General features: G+C 37.3%; 1 pseudogene; it reads right to left on the bottom strand.

Annotated features, from left to right (window-relative positions):
- Nucleotides 1-312: 312 nt before the first annotated feature.
- Nucleotides 313-15,386, bottom strand: part of LOC148164884 (alcohol dehydrogenase 1-like) — a 34,021-nt pseudogene continuing 18,947 nt past the window's right edge.

Below are 15,386 nucleotides of genomic sequence, written 5' to 3'. Positions count from 1 at the left end.
AGTGTTTGTCAGGATATCTCATTTTACTCTGGGTATTGATAATATGCATCTGCTTTACTTTGTCATTATTGCCAGAGATTTATTAATTTTATCGACCTTTTCAAAGAACAACTCTGTTTTATTGATTTTTGTTTTTCTCTTTTTAATTTCATTGATATTTGCTATTATTTTATTCCTTCTGCTTGTTTTGAGTTTATTTTGCTCTTATTTCTGGGGTCATGAGGTATGAGTGTGAATGGTTTGCAACTTTTCCTCTTTTCTAATGCAGGCATTTAATGCCATAAATATTGGATTCAGTGCAGGTTTGCTGTGTCACACAAATTTTGATGTTGTTTTTTCATTTTCATTAAGTTCAGTGTGTTTTGAAAACTTCCCTTGAGTATTCTTCTTTAACCTATAAAAAGTGTGTTTAGCTTTTAAATGCTTAGAAATTTCCTTTTATTTCTGTTACTGATTTCAAGTTCAGTTTCTGTTATTATTAATTTCTAGTTCAACTCCACTGTAGTTTGATAACACACTTTGCATGATTTATAATTCTTTTACATTTGTTAAGATTTGTTTTATGGCCCAGGATATGATCTATCTTGAGATATGTTTTGTGGGCACTTGAAATGAATATGTATTCTGCTCCCTTAGTGGGGAGTGTTCAATAAGTAAATGTCTGTTATGTTCCATTAGTTGGTGATGTGAGTTATTTTATACTTTTGTCTTCTTTCTGTTTAATTTTTCTATCAGTTTTTCAGACAGGGACGTTGAAATCTTTAAAATTGTGGATTTGTCTATTTTTCCTTTTAGTTTTATTACATTATTATTTTTTTTTTTCTTGTGATGTCTTTTCTGGTTTTGGTATACTGTCCTCATAAGAAGAGTTGGGAAGTGCTTGTTCTCTCCCTTTATATTTTTGGAAGAATTTGTGAAAAATTGACATTAATTTTTCTCTAAATGTTTGGTAGAATTCATCAATGAAGCCATCAGAGCTCGGGCTTCTTTTTTTTCATTTAAGTGTTTATTTAAATTCCAGTTAGTTAATATACAGTGTAAGACTAGTTTCAAGTGTACAATATACTGATGCAACACTTCCATATGATACCTGGTGCTCATCACAAATGTACTCCTTAATCCCCACTGAGCTTCTTTTCTGTGGCAAGTTGATCACAAATTCAATCTCTTCACTTGTTATAGGTTTATTCAGAATGTCTGTTTCTTCTTGAGTTAGTTTTGGTAGTTTTTGACTCTGAGAATTTTTCCGTTTTATATAAGTTATCTAATTTAATGGCATACAGCTGTTCATAGTGTTACAGGATTGCAGGGTTCTTGTCTCTCAGAGTCGAAGAATGAATCTCGTGGACACAAAGAGTGAAGTGAAGTGAAATTTTATTAAGTGAAGGTGAGAGCAGAAAGCAAAGAAGCAGCTCTCTAGAGTGAGAAGGGTCCCAAAAGTGCTGCCACTGAGGGCTTCTAGTGGCAGTCTTTTCTTGAGAATTGACTGGGAAACTTGTGGCCTTGAGATTCTTGTGCTGTCTCGGTTTGAGCATAGACTATTGATAACGCCCTTAATGACTTGATTCTTTGAGGTTTGGCCATTTTCTATGATATACTGTAGCCACCAAAGAAAAATACTCCCTAACATTCAAGGCAAGGTTATCTGTTTCCTTATCTCTTGTTAGCTGGCTTAGCTCTTCTGCCTGCCAGGAATAGTCTCAGAGCATAAGGGGCCCCCTATCTCTCCTTGTCTATACCTTAACCCTTTCCTTATTCAATACTATTCCTTTATAATATTTTTTATTTCTATGAGGTTGGTAGTAATGTCCCCTCTTTCATTTCTGAATCTGGTAATTTGAATTTTCTTTCTTGGTCAGTCTAACTAAACGTTTCTTAATTTTGTTGATCATTTCAAAAGAACCAGCTTTGGTTTCATTAATGTTCTCCATTGTTTTTCTATTTTCTATTTCATTAATTTCTATTCTAATCTTTATTATTCCCCTCCTCTGCCTGATAAAGGTTTAGTTTGCTTTTTGATTTCCAGTGTCTTAAGGTAGAAAGTTAGTTCTTGATTTAAGATCTTTCTTCTTTTTACTTCTTTAAAGATTTTTATTTATTTGAGAGAGAGAGCACGAGCGAGGCAGAGGCGTGGGCAGACAGAGAAGAAGAAGCAGGCTCCCCGCTGAGCAGTGAGCCCTATACGGGGCTCGATCACAAGACCCCGGGATCATGACCCAAGCTGAAGGCAGATGTTTGACTGAGCCACCCAAGTGCCCCTCCAGTAACATTTTTAGAAGTCTGTTTTGTCTAATATTAGTATAGTCTGTCCAGCTAACTTGTGGTTGCTCTTTGCATGATATCATTATCCAGCCTCTCCTTTCAATCTATTTATATCTTTGAATATATAAATGTAGACAGCACATACTTGGGTCTTGTTTTTTTATTTAGTGTGGCAATCTCTGTCTTTCATTTAGATAATTTATTCATTTAATGTTATTATATTGACATATGTATATATATTTATATTTGTTATCTCTGCATTTATCTCCTCCTTTTCCTCATAGATACCAAAAAATGTCTCTTGAAATGAGTACAGTGGATAAGTGGCAGCCATGGGATCTGACTTTAGTAATAGGAGGCAAAGACAATAAATCAAGAGAGTTGTGAGCCTTGAGTAGTCATCTCATTTGGATTCACAATTACAGGGTCCATTTCACTCCACAATTTCTAATCACCTTTCAGCTGACCATGGGGTGGTCTGGTGGGAGAGGGAGAATTCTCACAGCCTCTGTTTTCTAATTGTGAGTGGCTACATGAGGATCATCATAGTATGATCCACTTCAAATGTTAGCTTCTTTCTTTTGTTCCTCATCTCTTGTGATGTGACACCCCCATTTTTAATAGCTGTGAAATAATTCTCTATTAGGAAGAATAATATACATTACACATTGTATATTGGCGGGTTCCCTAGATGTGTGCAGTATTCTAATTCTTCTGTTCTAAATGAATTTGTTTTAGGGCCTTGGCTCATTAATTCATGTTCTTATTTATTCATTCATTGAAGCAAAATTTTTTTTACTGAGCAGCTTTCATGTTTCAAGCATTATACTTGATGCTGAGGTAATGATTATGAATTAGATATTCAGAGAATCTATGGTCCAATAGTGCAAACAAATAATTAATCAGACAGTTACCATACAGTGTTTGACATAGTGTTTGACATGTAATATGTCTAGGAGGAAGTGGAGGATGATTTGAGAACAGAGAAGAAGTATATGTAACTTAAATTTCTGGATGCTCAGAGGCCTTGGTAAATTGTGATTTGGACAATGGCTGGGAGTTAAGGAACATGGAGTTTGGTAGGGATGGGGTTTGTGCATGGATGGGTTCCAGAATAAGGAGAACTAGTCATTGTGTATAAGGGGTGAAATAACAAGATGTGAGTAACATGGAAGATTAATATAAAGAAAGAGAAGAATGCGGGAGAATTTACTCAGCTGGTAATTGGCTATGTGATCCTAGTAAATTACTACACTGCACTTCCCTGGGTCCTGATTTTCTTCCCCATAAAGTGAAGGAAATAGGCAAATGGCCCCAGGAGTTACATCTGCTCATACCCTATAAAAACTAAGTTCAAAAGGTCCCTTTGTATGAGGTTTCTACCAATAGCTTCTGTTAGTGGGGTTGGGGAAAGCTAATAATATTCTAGTCCAGGAATCTTTGTGTAAAACCCAGGGGTAAGGGCACCTGGGTGGCTCAGTCGGTTAAGCGTCTGCCTTCGGCTCAGATCATGATCTCAGGGTCCTGGTGTTGAGCCCCATGTTGGGCTCCCTTTTCAGCGGGGAGTCTGCTTCTCCCTCTCCCTCTGCTGCTCCCCCTGCTTGTTCTCTCTCTTAAATAAATAAATACAATCTTTAAAACAATTCATGAAATTCTACATGTTATTATTATTCCCATTAGATAGATGAGGCAGTAACATGGGTAAAGGTAGCCATTTTGGGTCACACAGTGACTGAGTAAAGGGTTGAGGGCTCCTCACAACTGACTTAAAGATCTTTTATTGTGGTTCTCTAAGCTGTTTCTCACAACTGCTCTCTTTTATACTTGCTCCGAGACCTCATTTTTCATAAAATTTTGCATACAAGAGTCACATGTATAAAATATCTCACACAGGGACATCTTATGCACACACGTACATCACTCATACACACCACTTATGCACAAGAATTAACCTATTTCTATCTCAGAGCAATTCACATACCTTATTAATTCATAAAAAGGCAAATTACAGGTTGTAAGTGGATCTTTTTTTTGGCTTTGTTTTGTTTTGTTTTGTGGGTAGTCAGTTACCATTTTCGGAGTAGAGTCTCTGGTTTTAAATTCTGTATAAGGAAAGGTCAATAATAACAAGACCTGAAAAAAAAATCAAACTAACAAAAGAATCAAATGAACTGTTTATGTGTAAAATTTATTCCATAGCAGAATCCATTTAATGTGCAGGAGTGCTAAGATTGACCTGTGTTGTAGGTGAGTCCTGTAAGGGCAGTAGTGGACTGGTGGAATGAACCCTATTTTATCATGATCACAGACCTTCAACCTACTCCTCTCCTCTGCCTTCAGGGCATTAATGATTTCCTATAACAGTTTACCCTTCAGCTGGTTTGATTTACCATATTCTCCCTCCGCCTGAGGCTCTAGATGCTAATCTCCTTCACAAACCTAACATTTCAACCTCAGAAATAAGTTCCTCTACTTCTTTAATAGTTTTGGGGAGTAGTGTAGTTGAGTAGTTGCAGAAGGTGCTTGTGGTGCCCTGCCTGGATCCCATTTACTATCTGATCACCTTGAATAAGTTAGATGCAGGCATTGTTTTTCCCATTTTTAACTTTGAGGGGATTGAGGTTTAGAAAGGTTAAATATCTTTCATTGATTGTATTTATTATGTTTTTTATTTTCTGTATTTTATGATGCTTTGATATCTTGGAAACCTGTGGACCTGGGGAGGGACTGCTCCTCTGGCATTAGCTAATTGCTAGAGATAGCAAACATCTTACATCAGCAAGTCTTTGATGTGCAGCCAACCAACTGCGAGTCCGCATCCCTCGTCCACCTCTTTTTTTGTTTTTTAATAATTTGTATAGTTTATTCATATAAATAATAAGCATGTTTAAATGTATTATCTTGATCCTTTTATCAGGTACCAATAGTCTGAGACACTATTCCCCTGTCCTAAGTTACCCAAGGGTCAGTTTACCAGACAATTAGGGACCACCCATACGGCCCAGAACCTGTTGAAATTTGCTTAACTTGCCTACCTGGCCCTGCCTGTTCCTTCTTATGAAAACCACAATAAAGTCTTTGGCTTGTGCTTTACTCTAGCTCTTTTTACCTCCTGCCTGGTCCTGGTTATTTCCCATATGGCCTCTATGTTGTGGCATATTCCCTTCTCTTGGGAAATATGAGTAATAAACTCTTCTTTCAAGGCAGTTGTCTCTGTCTGTCATCTTACCATATCGGACTAAATTAAATCCTGGGTACATTTTAAATCGGTGATGCCCTTCTACAAAGTGGCAAAGCTGGACCTAGGACCCAGGTCTTCATATTCCTAGCAGAGTTCTGCTTCTGCAACGTTTATTCTTTATAAATGTCATGTAAAATTGCACTTAAGGCTATTAGGAAATGTTAAGATATGGCTAAAAAACCAAAAAGGTTGAGTTCTTTTTTAAGAAGACAATTGATACTCTTTATCAGAGCCCTGATTACAAATATTTTGTTACCCAATAGGACAGTTTGTGCTAAAATATCTGGGTGTTACGTAATTGGTATACAGGATTTTGAGTAACTTAGAAACTTTTCAGCATGGCAGTGAATGAAAGGAAAAAACCGTTCCGGATCTTTCTATTCAGAATGAGAATCTTATTAAGGGTGGTTTCCTGAGAGTGTTTCCATGTAGTAGGGAGGAAGAAGACATGACAGATACATAATGAGAAGATTGATTGATTGATTTTTAATTTTAAAATGTTTTATTCAGTTAATATTGATAAGATTTTAAAAACATAAAACCCCATGTCAGAATAACAATTTTAGCTTTCACATCCATAATTATTCATGTATTGAGAATTTGAGCATCATAGCTTTTTTAAAAAATTTAAATTAAATTAATTAACATATAATGTATTATTTGTTTCAGGGGTACAGGTTTGTGATTCATCAGTCTTATATATAATGAAGAGTTTTAGAAAATGTAAATAAATTCCTCCAGTGAAGCCAAGGATGGTTAACATTGAAAGAAATAGTTCCAATTATGCTTAGTCATTCAAGTACCAGCTTAATCACTTTTGAAACAGTTTAATTTTTAAAATGAGTTTTTATTCAAATTGGAAAATTCAAACATCTAGAGTTTCTGGAAAAAAACTTTTATAACGGGAGGCTGGCCAATGGCAAAGTTTTCTCTAGTATTTGACATCTAGATACTAATTCAGTTTTATTATTTACATTCAATCAACTCATGCAAAGTTGCAGAAAGGAAGAAAGGAAAGAGCACCCAAATGTTTCAAAACAGCAAAAAATCCTCCAGTTATTTTTTGCAATATATGTGTTTTCCTCTTCATTTTTTGTCTGGGCTGATAAGCTACTATTTTCATTGTTGTAACTGCCACAATTAAACATTAATTTTGTGTTGAATATGCATCAGCTTGTTTGCCAAGTGTTTTACCTACATTTTCTCATGTAGTTCTTACTATAGTAGGTAAGAAGGGAACTATTATTTACCATGTTTTTCAGGTGATAGGACTGTGAACAAGTTTAAATAACTTGCTAAGGTCACATGTTTAGTAAGTGATCTGACAGCAAAGCCTATGTTGTTTAGCCCTATGCCATAGTTTTCTCCACTTAGTCTTACCAGAGCATTCTGACAAAAGTTCAAGAACAAAATAATCTCAACTGTGCTGTCTAATAAGGTAGCCACTAGCCATATGTGCCTATTGAAGTTTAAATTAATTAAAATTTAATTTAATTTAATTTAAAAGCCTGTTCCCCAGTTGTACTAGACATATTTCAAGTGTTCAATAGCTACATATGGCTTGTGGCTACTGACCTGGGCAACACAGCTGTAGAACATATTCATCATCACAGAAACTTCTCTTGGAAAGTGCTGGTCTGGAAGAATACTGGACGTGAGTGTGAGATTTTGTGAAAGGGATTTGGAGTCGTTGTTTGGGGAAGAAGGATGCAAGTAACATACCGCATTAGAATTGTCTGTTATATTCTTAAATAGCAAATTAGGGTGATTGTTAAGATAAGAATTGCGGTCAATACAGTGGGATTTTCTTCTGGTCTTATCCTGTGCTGGGGAGTGGCACAGGGGCATGAGATGGCTCCTCACCAGTTATGGAATGTCAGCTTTCTGAAATGCAACTACTCTGTATGTTACTAATAACGTAAAAATATTAATCTGTTTTTGCTCCTATAGGTAATAAATGCCTGTGGGGAAGGTAAAGATGTGCTTTCTTATTTGAACACATTGTCTTCTATTTCCTTTCACAGAGGAATATTTTTCCAACCTCTTCAACTTCATTTTTTTTTTTTTTTTTTTTGGCCAGGCGAATGCAGCAGATCTAGGTTTCTGGAAAAGGCAATGTGAAGTCAAAGACCTGCCTCCCATAATGTTACCTTTCAGGGTTCTCCCAGAGAGAATCAGCATTGGGTCAAGGAGAGTTGTGAATTTGAGCGTGCTACTCCAGTAATCATACTTACTCTATAGCTCAGATGGCATGACTCCATGTTCTAATTTCAGAAATGAACTGATTAGCATCTCAGTAGCCCCAAATTATACCTCTTTTAACTCACAATCCTAAAACATATTTTCAGGGTAGCTTTATGGGAAAAATAAAATAGAATAAACATGTTGTACCCCACCCTGTCAGATTTTAGGCAAGCTGTTTTAACTTAATTACAATGAGTTTTTCAGTCTTTAAAACGAGGAGGTGTGCCTGGGTGGCTCAGTCATTAGGCGTCTGCCTTTGGCTCAGGTCATGATCCCGGGGTCCTGGGATCGAGCTCCGCATTGGGCTCCCTGCTCTGTGGGAAACCTGCTTCTCCCACTCCCATTCCCCCTGCTTGTGTTCCCTCTCTCGCTGTGTCTCTCTCTCTGTCAAATAAATAAATAAAATCTTTAAAAAATAAAATAAAATGAGGATGTTAGTATTTAACTTGTAAAATGATGTTAGGACTAAATGGGATAGAGTATGTGAAGACCTTGAAGATGTGAAGTATGTGAAGACCTTTAAATGCTTGCAACCATGCAAGGCACATAATATGCTCAAAAATACTAGTTAAAAACTATAGTAATTTCATGTCTTCATAAAGTTAATTTAATGTATACTCCTATATTGACAGGCAGCTCCCTCTTACTGCACCCTAAGACCACATACCATAGTACCAGTGATTCCAGTGGCCTCAGAGGCAAAGTATACACCAAGGCCTGTCATTTCCACTACCACCTGCTGGATGGGCTTCTTGAGGTTCTAAGGGTTGGGACAATCAGTGACCCCTAATGGTCTTTCCCAGGGAAATTTCCCCTCATTGATGTCCACCCTTGCATGGATGACAATGGTTGAGCCAATTCCTCTAAGTCCAAAGATAGTGCAGGTGGAACTAAGGGTGACCTTCAAATTCAGAAGATAAATCTCTATTAGTTATTCAAAGCTGGTGCACCTGTGTTTAATAGGAAAAGAAAAAAGCCACTGTAGTGTTATCTCTTATGGAAGAAGCACTCTGACAGTATTGCTCCCAGAATGTAGTTGGAGTCACTGAAAAACAACACAAAAGTACATTTGAACCTTTGCAGTGTTAAACATAGCTCCAAAGCCTTTAGGCACCTCACTGCTTATGATACAGCCTTTATCCATGGGAACAGTAGCATCAATTTTCCCCACTGCAATTTCATGCATGACTGTGTATTCAGTGAATGTGCTAGTACCATAAAGATGATAAATCTTCCTTCCTCTGCAAGTAAATCTGCTGGTTCCATCTAACATTAATCCAGCGGGAGAAAGACTACTGTTTCACAGATATGTAAAGTGATAAGCAGAGAAATAAAAGATTTTAGCTCCTAGTCAGTACCTGTACCAATGAAAGCAAATTGGGTGAAAAGAGGTCAGAGAAATCAGAACTAACTTTTTCTTCAAGCATACATTGCCCTTATGGAGCAACCTGGAGCCTCATTCTCCATACTCTGGAAGAAGGAACATTAAGACTTTATCTTCTAAGAAAAGAAGAACAAGAAAGTGATTACTGGGTTGGGGGAGGCATTGAATGCAATAAACACTATTGATAGGAAATTATTTATAATAAATGTTACCATTTTCTTGTAATGATAGTAATTATTTTTTGAAGTTAATTCTTATTTCACTTTGGAATGGAAACAAATCAATGTTAATGCAAATGGACCTTCAAAATACAAAATAAAAATTGAAGATTTGTCTCTAATAACATTGAGGTTCAAATGTAATAGAGAGCTAGCTAAGTCTCAGAATGACACCAGTATCTATGGTATGAGGCTTGTCTGTTTGGGTTAGTGTTCTATCCCAGGAGTCTAGCAGAGCCCTGCTTCTAGTATGTGCTTAATAAATGGTTGTTGAAAGAATGAATACTCTAGTGTTAATGCTAGAATTAGTACTTATTATGAGGTATTATAAAGAGCCCAGAATTTGAGAAAAGGCAGCCTGTGTTTTAATACTAGCCATGCCATTAAGTAGCTAAATCAAGTGACTAATATAATTAATTTGCTGAAGCTTCTATTTTTCTCATACACAAAATGGGAATATCTATAACATATGTTTGTTATTAGAATAATATGTGATACTGTAAAGCAGCTTGAGAAGTGTTTGAAATATTAATTGTATCCAATGCAGAAGTAACTATAAATTCTGGAGGAAACTTTATTATAGGTGATGCCTACTTTAGGCAACTTAATATCATGTGTATGTATGGGTGTGAGTGTGTGGTGTGTGTGGGTGTATTAAAAGCTCTTAATCATACATACTTTTATTTTTAGTTATTTTTATTTTTAAGATTTTATTTATTTGTTTGACAGAGAGAGACATAGCAAGAGAGGGAACACAAGCAGAGGGACTGGTAGAGGGAGAAGCAGGCTTCCCACGGAGCAGGGAGCCTGATACGGGGCTCGATCCCAGGACCCTGGGATCATGACCTGAGCCGAAGGCAGACGCTTAACGACAGAGCCACCCAGGCGCCCCAATCATACATACTTTTAATATGTTGTAAATATTTGTAATTTTTAGTTCAATTTGGGACAATTAAACTAGACATAATCTCTATGGAAATGATTGGAGAAAAATTCTTTTCTATGGGGCCCTTTTAGTCAAATACAAAATGAGAAGATCCTGAATATTAGTCTGCTTATTTTTTTATATTTAGTGTGTGAATGCATTTAAATTTTTAGTCAATATGTGATGAGTTTGGCTCTTTTTATCGTGGTTTGAGGGAAATGTCAGGGAGTGTTAGGAAGGGAGAATTTACTGGGTTGACACCGTATCTTGCCCAGTTGCCTACCTGGTTTCACACTGGTTACACTTCTCCAATACTCTGTATGACTCCATCTCCCCTATGGCCCAAAATCACAGGAAAAGCTATTATCTTTTCACTTTTCAGGATGTGCATATTAGAACCACAGAACCCAGAAGACAGAATCTGAATGGCGATTAAATGACTGGAGATAAAATGCCTTCATAAAATTGGATCCTTCAGAAAAGTGCAGTATTTCCTGGGCTAGAGGTAGAATATATTCTTTAAAGCCTGGGCTATGCATTTGAAATGTTATGATTATGTCCATATAGTATAGCTATTTCAGAAAAAGGACCAAAACACTTAGTTTGTCTCTATCTTTATAATTTTCCCAAGGCCTCTGTGACATCACAAACACCATTGAAGTATTTTCTAGCTCTTTGCCAAGAACGGCTCTGTGAGTTTCTGGGGAAGGTGGTGGAGGACCCTAAGCTCACCTTGACCTACAGATACACCTGGATAATACCCACATTAGTGTATATAACCCAGAAAACACCTGAGGACTAGCAGAAGAGTCTCCATAGCTAGTTGAAAGTGGTAGAAAGGGTGGAGACATGGTCAGGAAACAAACCAGTGAGATAAACCACAAAAGGGAGGGACACCACAAGCACGGAGAAGGGAGAGGAGCAGACTCCACGCAGCACCCCAGGTAGGGGGGACCTGCACTTGGAAGAAGAATCCCCATAACATTTGGCTTTGAAAACCAGGGGTGCTTAACTTTCTGAGTTTTTACAGTCAGTGGGTGTTAACACTAGGAACTTTAAAAATCAGCTTGCTTGGCTTTGGAAGAGCCAGAGGGTGGTAGGAAACTAAGTCCCTGCTCTTAAAGATGCAGCATAACAATCCTGTTGGGATACAGCATAGAAGCAGAAATATGAAAAATACCTGGGGTATATGGGAAAATTTATTTACTAATCCCAGTTTATGCCCGGGAGGGGCAGGGATCTTTAGGAGATTTTTCCAAGAACAAAAGGTGGCAGGAACGATTTCTCACCCTACCCCCCAGCCTATATATGCAGACGCCTGCAAGAACCAGTGCAAACACTCTCCACCTAGCTTGTTAACACTGCACTTGGCGCCCCTGTTCTGTGGGTCCACTCCATCCAACCTACCCCATTCGACAGGAGTCTGTCCAAAGCATCACCTAAGTGTGGCAGTGTGCAAGCAGCCCCTGCAGGGGTGAACACTACTCCAAAGTGATTCCTGCCCTGGGGAGAGGGGAGGATAACCAAATACAGCAGTTTGACTGCAGCCCCAATAGTGGGCTAGGAACAGACATCTGGTCTGACTGCAAGCCCAGACCGCCAATGAAAGTCAGGGGACAACTCAAGGAGAGTGCCCTGCAGTTTGGTGTGACCACAGTTCTGGCAAACATCTGGCCTGACCCAACTCAGGCCCAGGTGGCCCCAGACTAACACCTTAACAACCACAGGGACCAAATCCTGCACACAATAGGCAATGAGAGCCATTGCAAGTGACTGGACTGAAAGCAAACATCTCAACCACAACAGTAAGGTGCACACAACACACAGAGACATCCCTGAAGTGCCAGGTTCTGGTTAATAGGGAACATTACACTGCAGAGTACTCTAAGACCTCTTCTTCATAAGGCCACTACTTTTAAGAGCAGGAGACATAGCTGGCTTTTCTAAATTAGAAACAGACGGAGAATTAGACAAAATGAAGAGACAGAAGAGTATATCCTAAATGAAAGAACAGGACAAAATCATGAGAGCTAAATGAGATAAGTAATATGCCTGATACAGAATTTAAAGTGATGGTCATAAAGATACTCACTGGACTTGAGAAAAGAGTAGAGGAGCTCTGTGAAACCCTTAACAAAGAGATAGAAAATAAAGAAAAATTTTAAAAGGGCCAATCAGGGATGAAAAACTCAATAACTGAAAGTAAAAATACACCAGAGGGAATAATAGACTAGAGGAAGCAGAACAAAGGGTCAGTGAGCTGAAAAACAGGGTAATGGAAAGCAATCAAGTTGAACAGGAAAAAGAAAAAAAGAATAAAAAAATGAGAATAGGTTAAAGGAATTCAGTGACACCATTAAGTGTAATAACATTTGCATTATAGGAATCCTAGGAGAAGAGAGAAAAGGGGGCAGAAAATTTATTTGAAGAAGTAATAGCTGAAAACTTCCCAAATCTGGGGAAGGAAACATCCAGATTCAGTAGGCATAGAGATCCCCTGACAATATCAACCCAAAGAGGTCCACACCAAGACACATTGTAATTAAAATGACAGAAAGTAGTGATAACAAGAGAATTTTAAAAGTAGCAAGAGAGAAGAGTTATATACAAGAGAAAGTCCATAATGCTATCTGCAGATTTTTCAGCAGAAGATTCGCAGGCCAGAAGGGAGTAGCATGATATATTCACAGTGCTGAAAGGGGGGAAAAAACCTGCAACCAAGAATACTCTATCCAGCAAGGCTATCAATCAGAATAGGAGAGATAAAGAGTTTCCCAGACAAACAAAAGTTAAAGGAATTCATCACCTCTAAACCAGCCTTGCAAGTAATATCAAAAAGGGGGACTCTTTGAGTCAGAAGGAAAGACCATAACCAGGGGTAAGAAAAGTAGGAAAGGAAAAAAAATTTACAGGTATATATAAACATATAACAGAAGTAGTAGCTTAATTACTTGCAAAAGCAGTATGGAAGGTAAAAGCACAAAGGCTGTAAAATCAAGCATATGCATAAAAATCAGTTAAGGGATTCACAAAATGAAAAGATGTAACATATGACATCATATACCTGAAACATAGGGTGGGCAGTAAAATTTAGTGCTTTCAGAATGGGTTCAAGCTTAAATGACCATCAACTTAAAATAGACTACTATATGCATAGGATATTATATATAAACCTAATGTTAACTACAAATAAAAAACTGGCAATAGATATGCAAAAAAATAAAAAGGAATCTAAGCATATCACTAAAGAAAGCCATAAAACCACTGGTAAGGAGACCAAGAGTAGAAAGAACAGAGAAGAACTACAAAAACAACCATATAAAACAAGTCACAAAATGGCAATAAGTCCATACCTATCAATAATGGACATGGGTGAAGAATGGATTAAAAAAGCAAGACCCATTTATATGCCACCTACAAGAGACTCATTTTGGACCTGAGGACACATGCAGATTGAAAGTGAAGGGATGGAAAAACATTTATCATGCAAACTGAAGTGAAAAGAAAGCCAGAGAAGCAATACTTGTATCAGACAAAATACACTTTAAAACAAACACTGCAACAAGAAACAAAGAAGGATACTATATAATCCAATCCCAGTAAAGGGAACAATCCAAGAAGAAGATGTAACAATTATAAATATGCACCCAACATTGGTGAACCCAAATACATAAAGCAAATATTATTAAATATAAAGGAAGAAATTTATAGTAAAACAATAATAGAGGTGATTTAAACAACCCACTTAGATCAGTGGATAGATCACCTGAACAGAAAATCAACAGGGAAAAAGTGGCTTTGAATGACTCACTGGACCAAATGGATCCAACACATATATTCAGAACGTTCCATCCAGAAACAGTGGAATGCACATCCTTTTCAAGTGCTCATGTATTCTCCAGAATAGATCACAAGTTAGGCCATAAAACAAGGCTCAACAAATTCAAAAAGATTGATAGCACATCATGCATCTTTTCTGTCCATAATGCAATGAAATTAGAAATCAACCATGAGAAAAAATCTGGAAAGGGCACAAATATATGAAGGTTAAATAATGTGCTACTGAACAATGAATAGGTCAACAAAGCACTCAAAGAGGAAATAAAAAAATACATGGAGACATATGAAAATGAAAACACAGTGGTTCAAATCTTTGGGAGGCAGCAAAAACTGTTCTAAGATGGAAGTGTATAGCAATACAAGCCTACCTCAAGAAGCAAGAAAATTAAACAACCTAACTTTACACCTGAAGGAGCTAGAAAGAGAATAAAGAAAACCCAGAACTAGTAAAAGGAAGTAAATAATAAAGATTACAGCAGAAATAAATGAAATAGAAACTTAAAAAAATAAACAGTAGAACAGATCAGTGAAACCAGGAGCCGGTACTTTGAAGGGATCAACAAAATTGATAAATCATTATCTAGACTCAAAAAAAAAAAAAAAAAAAGGACTCAAGTCGGGTGCCTGGGTGGCTCAGTTTTTAAGTGTCTGCCTTTGACTCAGGTCATGATCCTAGGGTCCTGGGATCAAGCCCCGCATTGGGCTCCCTGCTCCTTGGGAAGCCTGCTTCTCCCTCTCCCACTCCCCCTGCTTGTGTTCCCTCTCTCTGTGTGTCTCTGTCTGTCAAATAAATAAATAAAATCTTAGAAAAAAATGGACTCAAGTAAACAAAACCACAAATGAAAGAGGAGAAATAACAGCCAACACAACAGAAATAGAAGTGATATAGGGGAACATTGTGAAAAATTGCATGCCAACAAATCAGACAGCCTAGAAGAAATGGATATATTCCTAGAAACATATAACCTGCCAAAACTGAATCATGAAGAAATAGAAAATTTGAATAGACCAATTACTAGCAATGAAATTGAATCAGTAATCAAAAAGTTTCCAATGAACTCCAGCACCAGGTGGTGTTACAGATGAATTCTACCAAACATTTAAAGAAGAGTTAATGCCTATTCTTTTCAAGCCATTCCAAAAAACAGAAGAGGAAGGAAAGCTTCCAATTCATTCTATGAAGCCAGCATTACCTGATACGAAAGCCAAATAAAGACAATACAAAAAATCCAGAACTACAGGCCAATATCTCTCATGAATATAGATGCAAAA

Source organism: Eumetopias jubatus, unplaced genomic scaffold (genome assembly GCF_037043125.1).
Source record: "Eumetopias jubatus isolate StellerSeaLion01/CBP00866 unplaced genomic scaffold, mEumJub1_p1.0 scaffold_2, whole genome shotgun sequence".
NCBI lineage: Eukaryota > Metazoa > Chordata > Mammalia > Carnivora > Otariidae > Eumetopias > Eumetopias jubatus.
The sequence above is the reverse complement of the archived record's forward strand: the minus strand, read 5'-3'. Positions and strand labels throughout refer to the sequence as shown.